This window comes from Lepisosteus oculatus, chromosome 4 (genome assembly GCF_040954835.1).
Source record: "Lepisosteus oculatus isolate fLepOcu1 chromosome 4, fLepOcu1.hap2, whole genome shotgun sequence".
Classification (NCBI taxonomy): Eukaryota; Metazoa; Chordata; class Actinopteri; order Semionotiformes; family Lepisosteidae; genus Lepisosteus; species Lepisosteus oculatus.
This window is the reverse complement of record NC_090699.1, coordinates 46,825,703-46,839,035: the sequence shown is the minus strand read 5'-3', so window position 1 is coordinate 46,839,035 and position 13,333 is coordinate 46,825,703. Positions and strand designations below refer to the sequence as shown.

The 13,333-nt window shown below is 40.7% G+C and overlaps 2 long non-coding RNA genes across 2 annotated transcripts; one reads left to right on the top strand and one right to left on the bottom strand.

Annotated features, from left to right (window-relative positions):
- Positions 1-291: 291 nt before the first annotated feature.
- On the bottom strand, positions 292-8,012 carry LOC107077365 (uncharacterized). The gene is made up of 5 exons (XR_011189471.1): positions 7,684-8,012; positions 7,440-7,489; positions 7,198-7,290; positions 6,943-7,032; positions 292-6,580 (listed from the first exon to the last, which is right to left on the bottom strand). It is a non-coding gene; the product is annotated as an uncharacterized lncRNA (long non-coding RNA).
- Positions 7,439-10,428, top strand: LOC107077366 (uncharacterized). The gene is made up of 4 exons (XR_001478408.2): positions 7,439-7,545; positions 8,776-8,934; positions 9,061-9,139; positions 9,873-10,428. It is a non-coding gene; the product is annotated as an uncharacterized lncRNA (long non-coding RNA).
- The last annotated feature ends 2,905 nt before the right edge of the window (positions 10,429-13,333 follow it).

Genomic DNA, 13,333 nt, shown 5'->3' with positions numbered 1-13,333 from the left:
CTATACCATAGATGTAAAGGCTTATCTTTTAGAAACATTTTAGAACTCTATTCTACGAATGCGATCCAGAATGACCGCATGGTTGAAATGTTTCTGAAAAACCGACGATGTGTGAGATGGAAACCTCTGTACCCTTTTAAGCCATTTGAAAATACGAATGTTCAATTATGCGGGTACTTACGCCAATTTAAAACATGTCATAAATGTTAATCGACCGTCTAAAATAAAAATGAAATCGAACCATTTCATTGTCTGTGTGGTTATTATTTAAAAAAGAACACAAAATATGAATTAAAATCAATACAATATTTTTATTATACATTCGCGGTTATATAAGGTTATATTGCTCAAGCTTTTTTTAATTGACATTACATCCAAGCCATTTTATTACAAACATTTTTAACGTAACTATATTGCTCATGCTTTTTAATATACATTTCAAGTCATTTATCACAAACACACATACCCACAGATGAGAGAAAAAATGATACAAAGACAACCATGTGGGTCTAGGTATTAATGATCGTCTCCTTTCTGCGGTTATCTTAGAGACTGGGTCGGGCATCGACATCTCTACCGGATGTTTTAAAGTTTTAACAGATGCTGCACACCCCAGCGGGGCAGACTTGAGTTTTTCAAGTAGCTCTCGGTTACCAGCGTTGGCTAGCAAGGTGCCAGGTACGTTGATTTTAGCCGTAGCTTCCATGAACACATCCCAACCTTTTGGCTTCTTACCGGCCGCAACTGCTTCCTGCTGCGTGGGAGCCCTGACAAGATCAATCATATGAAAGCCCTCAACGGGTGCCCCCTTGTACACAAATTCTCCTTTTTCATTCCAGGCTATTATCGGTTCATTGCGGGCCATAGTCTTTAACAATACTTCGGCATTTTTCCGTAACCGCTGAGACACGCTGTCCAAAATATACCCAGAGTTAGCGTTGCTCGATGACAGCTGTTGTGGTAACATGCGTGATAGCTCATGTTAATGTATGGAAATTTTACAAGCAACAATTTTACAAGCGTATAGAGGTTGCCAGCAGCTGTAACACCAGACTATGTTTTCGGGTTTACGAGTCATAACGGTATCACTGTTCTCCAAGAGTTGTTTTATAAAATAACTTTTACTGCAATTCAAGGGTCCGGATAAAATGCATGAAAAAGGGTGTTTTAACCTGACATCCATCGTGTTAATATCCGTAGGGCAACGATGTCAAAGTTTCTTGCAGCACCCACTTGTCGTACACCACCTTTTTGGTTTTCTTTAAGGTCCGGGTCTCAATGCGCCAATCCTTTTTAACATGCACGATCATCGGCTGTTGAATAGAAATGTGTTTAAATTCCAGGCACTCAGCATAAGGGTTAATGCCATAGTCAAAAACCAAGTCCCGTAGACTCTCAAAGTTAACTTTTTCACAATTGTTCACATTGAACGTAATACCTTTCAACTTTAAACAGGCTTTCCCACCAGACAGCTTGTACCCATACGACTTGGGCCCTGTTGATACAAACTCAGTGATGTGTTATCCAGCATTGATTTAGCTGGTCAGCTCACCCAAGTAGTCACCCACTTCCGGATTCCACTCACCCTCCCGGCTCACAAAGATAACAGAATCTGTGTCGTGGTACAGACAGCGGCCTTGCAAAGCATTTAGGAGCTTGTATAACTCCAAGCGGGCATAGGCTGTTGTAAAGCTAGCGATGAAAATGTTAGTGTTTGAATGACCTGTATAGTGGTCTTTAGTGTGTTTCCACGTAACATAGGCTGTATTTTCATTGATAAACTCGCAGGCTGACACATCATGATAAGGCGCAAATAAGTACCTGAACAATTCATCAGGGCTTCTCACAATGGTGGTCTGTGGTAAACTGTCTCTTTGCCCATACTTGCCCCACAAACTGTTCAAGGCAATTTTTGAAAGCTGCCTTTTGGCCGGATTCTTTTTAATGTTGCCGGGGTCCAGTCGGGCACCCTCTTTTTCATAATATTCGCTGATATATCTTTGCTGTTTCGCGACATCCGTACACCACTCTGGAAACCCTGAAGCTTCCTGTTTCCTTTTCAGATGCAGCTTGATGTAGTTCGAAATGCCACATTTAATAAATTTTACCCACTCTATACCCCAGATCTAAGGCCGTCTGTAATTCCGGAGTGCACCAGACGCCAGTCAAAGCACAATCTTCATCACTGTGCTCGCAGGGAGTGGTCTGTTTTGTTTCAGCACACATATGATACAGTGTGAAAAACAGTTTTTTGTCAATTTTGGTTGGTAGAACTGGAAAGTACAAATGTCTGGGTGGGTAAACTTTCACCTTCGCTAAACCGAAATACCGTTTTAAATCTCCAAAGTTGTTATAAATTATTCTGGGGTGTCCCAGCGAGTATTCTTTAGTTTTGTTCACAAACGGATATACAGATGCAGCCATTCAAAGTGCGCAGTACAGACACGTACCGGAGGTAATCGGCTATGGTGTCGCGCATCGTGACGTGCGATGACACAGAATACTGCGGTACGTGATTGGTTGACCGACAGGGGCACTCGTGGTCCGTTGGTCGGTCGTAGAAAGATTTACAGTAAATGTCTTTACTGTGCCCGTTTTAGCATTGAATATTTATATGGAATTTTACCACTGAAGGGAAATCTTAGTAGCTGAGCATAAAAAGAATAGGAGCATACTGTAATGCGTGTGAAGGCCATAAACGATATTAATTTTGGAACATAAACATACAGTATATGGCTGATCTCGGTACTTTGAAGTCTTTAACTAACGTGATACCGGAGTCAACAACCATACTTTTAGAATTAGATTAAAAGGGAATATAATATGGAATCGCGTATCTAAATAAATTAATAACGATATAATTATATTCATGTACCGCCACACAAGAATAGTACACGCTGTACATTGTCTGTTGATAATGTTTCTGTAGTGCTTTTTCAGCACTCTGCATGTGACCTTGCTGGTGGCGCTGTGGGTTGGGTTTCTGACTCCCATGTCACACGGTCTGTGATCGAATCCCGCTGGAGCCATGACTTTTTTTTTTAACAAACATTTCTTTGAAAAAATTAAACATTTCCCTGGGTCAGAGATGAAATAAAACCTCACTCGCACCAAACAAATTTATATTTCTAAATATCACAACATGATCGAATTTAAATCATTTTAATAACAATGAATAGTCACCTATGCGTTACAATCTAAACATTTATATTGATTTAAATTGCGTTTAAATCGCCTTTATTTAAAACCCATAAATAAAGCTGATACTGTTTAGACTTTTAATTATTTAAAACTGTATTACAGCAGCACAATGCACAATGCAACGTAAATCGATATCTTTGTCTTCTGCGTAATAATGTTCACCTCTCTGTCCAGCAAATTAACAATAGTAATAATAATGAGCTTTATTGTATATGGCGCCTTTAAAGCTGGCTCCTCAAAGCGCTTTACAGGATAAAAACAATAACAACAATACTGTTAGGCTGGGCAAACGATTTTTTTAAAAGAAATACAAAATGAGATATAATGATCTGTTCCGGCTTAGACATTAACGAAGAGCATAACACGTGGGCGGCCAGCAGGAGTGCTGGCTGTGACTAATTAAATCGATTTCACAGGTATTTTCAAAGAAGAAGGGGGCGAGATTTCCAGCGAAAGACACCTCCCCCCTCCAAAACCAAGGAAGTACAGTACTTACTAGTTAAGAAAGCTAGGCTCCTCAATGAAATCGCTTTAACATGCTAATGCATTGGTGTAACAGTCCGGGGGTGGCAAGCTTATAATGTCAACTCGACTACGGCGAAAGGAACCCTTCTTTCATTGGAAGACAATTAACATATTCTAGCCCTAAATGAATTAATAGCAAACATGGTTTACATAAAAGACATTTTTCCAAGAAAGTTTAGCCTTTGTCACTAATGAAACCACTAAATAAAGACAGAAATAAAGAAATCTTAAGATTTTTAAAATACATGACTAAAATTTATTTAAAGATAAAAACGATTACAAACCCCAGCGGAGAGAGAGAACAGGGGAGGGATGTTGGTTTTGCATAATTATTACTATTGTTAATTTGCTGGACAGAGAGGTGCACACAATGCAGGCAACACCCGACACAGTCACACGCGCCTGTCTGGTCATATTCATGACCTCGTCCCGAAACCTGACACAGCCTTCTCTAAGAATTGCCACATCCAGCTGGCAGTAGAGTTTCAACTCTCTCTGCAAGTTAAACACAGTTCCCTTGCATTCTTCAAAACAAATTAGAAACTCGGCTTTCTCGCTCAGCAGCATGTAGTTAACACCGGAAAGTTCTGGCGGTGGCATCGGGCCTACATAATTTTGGTTTTCTGAAGTGTTCATCAAGTGTGGAAAATAACCCTTAGTCCCGGAGAACCCCACGGCTGATGGCAGTTTGCTTAATTTCATAGGGAAAAAGTTTAGAGAATCGATAAATCTGATGTTCAGAATTTTTACGGTCATACACATTATCTTACCACCCTGATTAATTAGTTCAACGTCCATCTTTTCATCTAACAACTGTCTGATTACTAGGTAATTGTCATAACCCTTGCCATTGTGCGATATGAAAGTATGGTTTTTGAACGACTATCGATAAATTTACACACAAAATCCTTTAGACAAGTTTCACCATAGAATTCCCAGCTTCGCTTATTGTTAATCTGAAGGGCGTGGACATAATTTGGTATGTGTGTCCCCGTTTCTTGCATGCATTCAAAGTTGAAAAAAATGTACTTGTTTGAAATTTGGGGTTTGTCCAAAGGCTGTATGTGGCAAAAATGTGTGTCAGGGGTGTCGATCACATTGTTACAACGCAAGCACAGTTTCTCTTTACATTTGTGACTTGCAAGGTTATAAACCCCACATTTCTCACAAAAGGCCCTGTGCTCACACTTACTAACACCCATCGCCACATTCTGAAAGTGTCTCGCCAAACACTGAGAGCTACGACAAAAGACCTTACAGGCTGGGCAATTCTGAATTTCTGCATCAATTTTGCAACACTGGGGATCTAAACAGGTTTTACAAGCTTTAACACAGGCGTTTGTGTTCCGGTGACTATACGCCGCATGACAGTTAGTGCAAAAATACGCCGCCCCCACTAAAGTATAATATTTAAAACCCCATAAAAATGCTCTTCATGCAGTAGAACAAAAAGAATTTGGCGGTGTGGGACCCATTGTAAAATATTTCCAATCACCCTGGTCGTGGTACAAAACCACCTTTAAATGTTTTTCGAAAGCTGTAATGTCTGACAAACTAATTTTCCGATTCTCTGGAAAACCCAACTCTTTCTGCATTTGTTTAGCACCCTGTAACATTTCCCCATGGGTACAACCTTCATTTAGCAATCCGTATACACACCCGGAAAAACACAGATTACCCCCTGCATAATGTAAGTCGATAAGGTGTGCTTTCTTCTGCTCAATTACCCTGCTGTACAGAACGGATTTAAATCTGCTGGCACCCCCCTGCATATTCCTAACTATCGTCACCACTAATCGGAGGCTATCAGTGGTGAGAACTTTTGTGTGGCTCTGTAAGAGGTCTGAGATCTGGTTTAAAAAATCGGCAGCATTTAATTCTCCGGGCCGTCTCCTGCATGAGAACAAGGGTTTGTTATAACCACCCGAAGTCAAACGCAGCTGTACAAAATCACTCACCCCTATGTTTAGAGAAATTTCATCCAATATTCTCTGGACTGCACCATGCACATCATCTATAGCCTGTACATACGAGGCTATTCTGTCAAGATTAACAGAATGAAATTCTTCATAGTGCTCGTTTGTTCTAAAATTATTATAAGTCCAGTTATAACTATGTATACGTTCCAGGAAAACTAAGGGGTCTCTATTCGCACCAACACCGTCACCAACATGATTCACATCGTTCATCACAACCGGTTCTTGGTTTTCAAAGTTACCGCCATCCTGTTCTGCTACAGCACCACGGCCCGCTAAGTTATTTTCCACCAATGAATTCTCATTGTGTGGTTCGGGCTGCCCTTGGGAAATCTGATGCCTCTCTCTGAATCTTTTACGTCTCAACAAACATGCTTTTGCCAGTTTAATTCTTTTATTAATGTACAAACGCTTGATGCTGGCAAGAGGTCTGTCTTTTAAACACTTTTTAGACCGCATGCTTAGTCATTTATCCCTGGGGATCTTCGCCAATGAACCATGAAATAGCATTATCAGGCTATGAAATCCAGAGTTTAGAGTGGCATCCACTTCAGAAATTATGTCTAAGAGTCTAGCAGCGTAAACCTGGATTGGTTTTGGAAACACGGAATGTACACTTGCTAAAGCCACTCTTAGATTCTCTAAATCCTGCTTTTTATCCACCTCATTAGTGCTCACCGTTGATAGTAACTGTGCAATATACCGCACTGAGTCTCGCACATCACCAAACACCAAGTCTCTAATTGCGTTATTATTTCTCTCCAAAGGTTTGACACATTTGGTTTTGGTCAGCGTATTAACGGCCGTCTTCGACGCCGTCACCACCTTAGGGTCCGACGTTTCCACCACATTTGTTTCACCGCTCGTCGATACAGCTGCTGTGTGAATAAATTTAAAAGACTTTTTAATACCAAACCAGTGTACCATATTTCAAAATCAGAAAACTACACTAGCTATGAAAAAAAATAAAAGACTTTCCAACAAACCAGCCAATGCAATCTAAACGATCAAAATAAGAAAACTACTAGGATAACTAGGATAAAAATGCCACACGTGTGGCGCATCCTTACACAAAGGGTTGTGGGTGAATGGAACAATTTTAAAATAGGGCTTTTTAATAACCCAAAACAGAAAACTACGTGAACTAGGATCTTTCAACGAATTAACATTCTAACAAAAGAAGTAACTGTTGCAAAAAGTGCTTCATAACACATCTTGACCATGCTTAAATTATATTAACTTTTGTTTGTTGATTTGAGACGTTTTGAGTTCGCTGTTTCAGTTGAAGTCTTAGCGGTGCGTCGTAGTTTATTTTTTGAAGGTTCGGGTTCTGCACGGAGAGGGAAAATACCATTAGTGAAAGAACTCAACACCCCAAATTACCAAAAATAGAAAACGGTGGGAATTTATATTAATTAGTTATAGACACCTTTAAATATGTATGTTAAAATAATGTTTTATAACACGGCACAGACAATTCTTAACTAATACCGACCTCTTCTCCCAGGCGATCTGGTAAAATGCTCCGCAACCTCAGGTATAACGTGAACATCCGCCTGAGTCTCCACAAGGTTTTGAGGGGGTATTTCTAAAACACAAACAAGGTTTTTTAAACGTGTAGCTCGTTCCCTCCCCATAATAAACACACGCGTGTATTGATGTGGAGAAAGTACCCGTGTGTCTCTAAGACGGACATGGCCATAAAGCGTTATTCAAAACATTGTCGTAATTACTCACCGGCGTTGCAGAGTGTTGCAGTCTTTTTACAGCTGTTGTTTTCGGTGCATCTAATGGAAAATAATGGATGTGCGCAGTCACGGCCACATTACGGAACAACTCCCTGGTAATTCCATTATAATACTTCAATATTGCATAATATACAAATATTATACAACGTTTTGCAGCTATAGCTAACAACACGTCAACATGAGACATGCACCGTGACTGTAATTTTATCTCACAATAAGCCAGATATACATACCTGGGTAATTCTGTAAATCCTCGTCTTCGTCTATCAAATCGAGCAGTGTTAGGTCCGTAAATAAACTGTCTTCAGACTGTTGAATTTGATCGGTATGATCCATTCTGACAAGTTAGTCGATAACGCGAGACTGAAAGAATTGGAATCCAGCCAGAAGTTCGCATGTTACGCCGCTGGTTCTTATACCCCCGATAAACATCCTCTTCTAAGAAACACGTTTCCCACATGTTCCCCCCATAAATCCTTTAACCTTAGGTATCATGGGGCATGCACGTGCTGGGCTGTAGAAATTATTTAAAGAAACATTTTTAGAAAACGTTTTAGACCGTTATAATGTTAAAATCTATATTATACAACGACATACAACGGTGTCTAAATTTATAGCTGTTAAAACGTGGTGAAAATGTGTCCCGGTGTCTGTGTTTGATTCACCAACAGACCACTAAGAATATTATTAAGAAAAATGTTTTTTATTAATAGTATCGCTATAAGAAAATGTATCTATTCTTTATAGCGACATGTTCACAAACCAACCTTGACGTTTTGAGGTTTTATTTTTTCGCGATGCGATGTTAAGAACGTTTACATTTTTGCATGAAATTCATGTGGTGATTGTAAATTAGAAAACTTAAGATTAATATAAACCTTAAATGTATTGTAATGCTTACGGCCGTCAGTGGTGTGTAAGAGCTGGCTTGGTCCCTGTTGAGTGACACCGGAGGCCTGGGTTCGTGTCTCCCACGGTGCGGGGCCGACCTGTGTAGGCAGAAGGCAAAGGTGCCCTCCAGAACCCGAAGCGTTTCAGTATATACAGTACAAAACAGCATTTAAAACAAATGAAAAACTATAACTCCTATATCTGTCCGTTTATTGTCACTGTTAATTTTCTGCACAAACACATCATTTGTTGCCTGTTAATACTTTTAAAGATTTTCACACGCGCGGTGTGTGGAAATTCATTTCAAACTTTTGAAAAAGCTGTCGCGAATGTGTTATTAAAAATAAGTTGTGTCTTATTACATTATTTTAAAACTTTAAGACCAACCGTTCTAAAACACCACAACCAATTGAAAAATGTCTTGTGTTATGTAGGCGTGGTTACACCATTGGTTCATATTCTTAAACGCTCCGGCTTGACACTGGCGCAGCATGTCCCTGGAGCTGTCAGATACCATCCCGGTGTTGGGAGCTACAAAGATGGCTTCTTTGTGTGGAGAAACATCGGGTTCCTCTGCTCTACAAAGTGAAGAGGTAGGCTGCTAAAATATTTTTTCTGATCGTGGAATTGTTGTTTCAATCGGCGCTTAGCGTATGTCATTTTAATACTTGGTCTTCTTTTTGGCAAAACCCAACCTCGCCCTCTGCGACGTGTGACAGCGGCTGTCGTGTGAGTTCGAATGGGGAACCTGGTAATGAAGAACTGCCTGGTAGTGGTGATGATACGTCGCTACAAATGGTAAATATTAACGAAAAACCCTAACTCAAAAGAGGCATTAAATGATAGATATTTTAGGTGCAAAGCATGTCTATTTATTTTGTTAAGCCTTCCTTTTCTTTTTCCTTTAATAGAATAACGAAGAGGTCGATGCATCAATCTTCAAACTACCATTGCGCCTGAATGTTTTATGCTTGTGTGTTCGTCCAAATGTTAATAATGATGATGCTCAACCAGGTTTAGCTAACGATTTCTCTAATTAGCCCGATGTTATGGCCCAAATTGTAAAAGCAGTAGTTTATTGCATCTTCAAACACTGTTTAAAGGGAATTCTGGTTGATGAATGCCCGGTCTGTTTGATTGACCACCTTGGTCAAAGGGGTCACACATGCCTGGCTGTCGGCTACACAGATGGGTTTGAAGATGTGACATTTGCTGCGTTAGAAATTGATGTCTCTCAGTTTAGCCTGAATTTTATCAGCTGTTCTGTACATCGCTAGGTGTCTGGGTTCATACACCATTACAAATGACACTGAGCGGGGCATAAAACACTTGCTGAAAAACATAATTGACGACCGCTCACCATACGTGCATCTACGCTCCATACTTGAACAGCTAGATGAAAAATTAGTAGACGTGACTTTTGATACATTGCAAAAAAACATTATTCTTATTTTTACAGACGCAAAAAAAAAGATCTATGTAAAATGTGAAATAGACGCCATGTGAATAGAGCTTTCACTCTGTTTTACAGACCCGGGTGTGCCATCGTCTGAAGAATGAAGAATTTCAAAAGTATACATCTGAATTCTTACAAAGAGTGCTTTACACACTTCTTTCTACAAAGCTTGATATAAAAAACAAAGAGTTGAATGCTAATGTCCTTCAATGTGTTAAGAGATGTGTATGTCAAGAACATGAGTGAAATTATTGCAGATCTGATGTTTTCAGATCAGAAACGGAGGCCTGGTGGCTTCTGCAGTGTGTATTCCAAAATACAACATGTTTTGCACAGAACCTGTGGTAACACCATCTTGCTGATTACGCAAGCAAATGTTTTTCCTCTGTTAGATCGGATCGCCCAGTGTAGTTTGCGTGGTTTTAGACATGGGGAGCAGAAGGGGATTATGAATGCTTTTTCAGATGCCTCAAAGTTTCTCAGCAATGTTAGGGTGGTAGTTACGTGTACCGAACTAATTTTTTGCACCAACATTTAATTGTTGATTGCAAACAGGAGCCAGTAACGTGTGTGTACTGCGATGTTTCTGTGTTTGAAAATCTGCTGTTGAAATAAAGTGGTTCGCATTTCACATGCTTGCTTACAGGAGTCTAATGTTTGTGAAAAGTGTTTACTACGATGTTTCTGTGTTTGAAAACCTACGCTGACGCATCTACCTACTTGAACTACATTTATTCATGGTTATTCATGACTCTTATTTTGCATACCAAATGTATGCAAAATAATTAATTGATGTGAGAGAGTAGGGTGTCACTGAGGAGAGCTAAAAGTGTTCTCATTTAGAAGAAATAAAAGTAGTTGTGTCATTCCTACAGAAATATTACTGTCTCTACCTTTTAAGACAGAATGGAGAATGAGAATTGCTAAGGAAGATGGCACTCTCCGCTTAGAAATGTCCCAGTGGACATGATCAGATGGTGTTGCAATGTTAATAATGACTAAAGAAGAATGCAGTAAAACAGAGTATAAGAAGTAGGAGAATATTGCAGCTTTATGTGGTCTATTTGAATGGAAGTTTATTAACTGAAGCTCAGTAAGGATAACAAGGACAAGTCAATCACACAGCTGTACCTAATCACCATCATTACGAAATGAGCTATTCATGTATTGAACACAGACTTTCCTTTGCATTTGTCTAAAGCAGTGGTTCTCAAACTGTGGTACGCAGAGCACCGCCAGCGGGTACGCCATATGACCCTGGAACTTTATGTGCGCTGAAAAATTGGGACGGGTTTTCATATTTTCTATTTTAAAACGTGTCGAATATGCAGCCCACGTACCATGATACAGCGCGTGCCAATACTTGAGTGGACACAGAGCTACAATGTAATTCTATACCACTCTACAGGAATGCGTGCTACGAACTAAGTGACCAATTGTATTTAAAAAAAACGTATCTCCAGCAAATAGAGAGGTAGGAGAATGTGCGTGATTTTGGAACAATGCCAATGTTGTAAACACAGGAATGCATAGAAATGCGTGCTAGGAACCCTGGCAATCTTGTGACCACAGGAAAGCGTGATAGATAACAGAAAAATATTTAAGAACTGTTCTAGGTTAATTTGAGAAAAATACATCGAGCATCTCTGTGTTTCGCTCCCATGCGCATGAAATAAAAACTTATTTTCACTTCTGAGACGGACTCCTGAACCGGAAACGGGAGAAAATACAAGCTTCCGGATTGCTAAAGCAGGTAAGCCCCACACTATTTTTGAAGAACCTTATTTACCTTTGGCAAAAGAGCTGACACATATATGTGTGGAGAAAAAGCTCCTAAACAGCTAGGCCTGCTGCCCCCTCTGAAAGACACAGTCTTTGCTGTCAAGAAAATGCCTGACGATTTAAAATCTGTTAGACTCTGTTGTGAATTGTATCAAGGCTCGAAAAATTAATTCACATCTGCTTTACTCGACTAAACAAGCTCACCCCTCTCACTGAAATGGTGCTATTTTATTGTTTATTTTTATTTCTTGTTCCTGTTTTTTTCTGTAAAGCACTGTGAGAAACCACCTTTAAAGGCATGTTACCAAATAAAGTTTATTATTATAATATTTATTATATGTGTATATGAGTGTGTGTGCGCACGCGCGCTCATGTTGGTCATTGAGATTTTCTGGGGTTTCTATGAGAAGATGACTTGTAGGTGGTACTTGGATGCTTTGGTTTGATTAGGGGTGGTACTTCGTCCAAAAAGTTTGAGAACCACTGGTCTAAAGCACCCCGCTCCATCTCCACCTTGCAGCTGTCCTTTGGTTCACTCTTTCTGAATGATCTTTGAGCTTCCTTGTGCTATGATCAGGAGGGTACTGTCAAGAACAGTTCTATCCGGGCCCTATGCGGACGTTACGATACCGGAAGGTGAAGAAACAATAGGGAAAAAATATCATGCAGGAGTGGGTCAGGAGACGGGGGGGCGTGTCCGAGGTGAGCAGGTGTCCTGGGGAAGTGTTCAATCAATTTATCTTATGATTTTATTAAATCTTTTATGAATACCTAATTATAAAGTCAGTGTTACTTTCACCCCACTGTGAAGCTGAGGGACAAGTGTTGTTGCAGCGGCTGTGGGCCCTTCACTGGCTGCTGAGCAGATTATATACTCATATCACCTGAATGCAATAAGTAATCAGTCTAGATCAGGTGCTGCAGGTTATATAAGTCCTGTTTGGCTTCTCCTTGGCATGCTGGCATTGCATTTCAGTCCTTTTCCTGCACTGCAATTATAGACCACCAGCCTGCAGTTTCCCAGAGGAGTTTTCCCTGCCTTTCTCCCATTGCTGGTCTGCCTATATTCCCTCTGTTTTCCATTTTGCTCCTGATTCCCACCTACCTGGACTGTCCCTGTTGTCTTTCTATGTCCTGACCTGCCCATACTTGTATTCTAAGGGAGGACAGTTCTATAGCTCTTTGTGCGGTGGCTGCCTGCTGTCAGTGCACAATTGTGTTCCCCCGGGGACCCATGTCACAGTTGAGTGTTCCTGCAGGGAGCGCAAGGTGCTTCTGGTTCCCTGGATCATCGTTGTGCTACAGTTTTCCCACAGTAAGCATGGCATTCCCCCTTAGTACAGTATGTGCACTGGCGGCACTGCACTTGCACTCATGAAGTGCTGTGTTAGCCCAGGGGCCTGCACAATCCTGGTGGTTCTCCAGCCCCATTAGCCAGAGCTCCCTGAGGATTCCTGTGCTTTCAGGCTCTCACTGGTAGCACCCCCAGTGCCTATGCTGACCCATGGCTTCAGAAGAAGAAAGGGGATTAGAGGACGGGAAACTGTGTCACCCACTCCTGGCAGATGGTTGGTCCAAAGGCACCTTGGTATCTGATGCTGATCACACCCAGGCGCGTCTGTTGGAGTGATGAACCTGGAAGACTAAGCTGACAGTACACACCTGACCTGGTCTTGGAGGAGACTCCTATTAGGGCGTGCACTTGAATCTCCAGGTCCTGTGCCCCATCTGACTGGTTCACAGAGTAGGGTCCC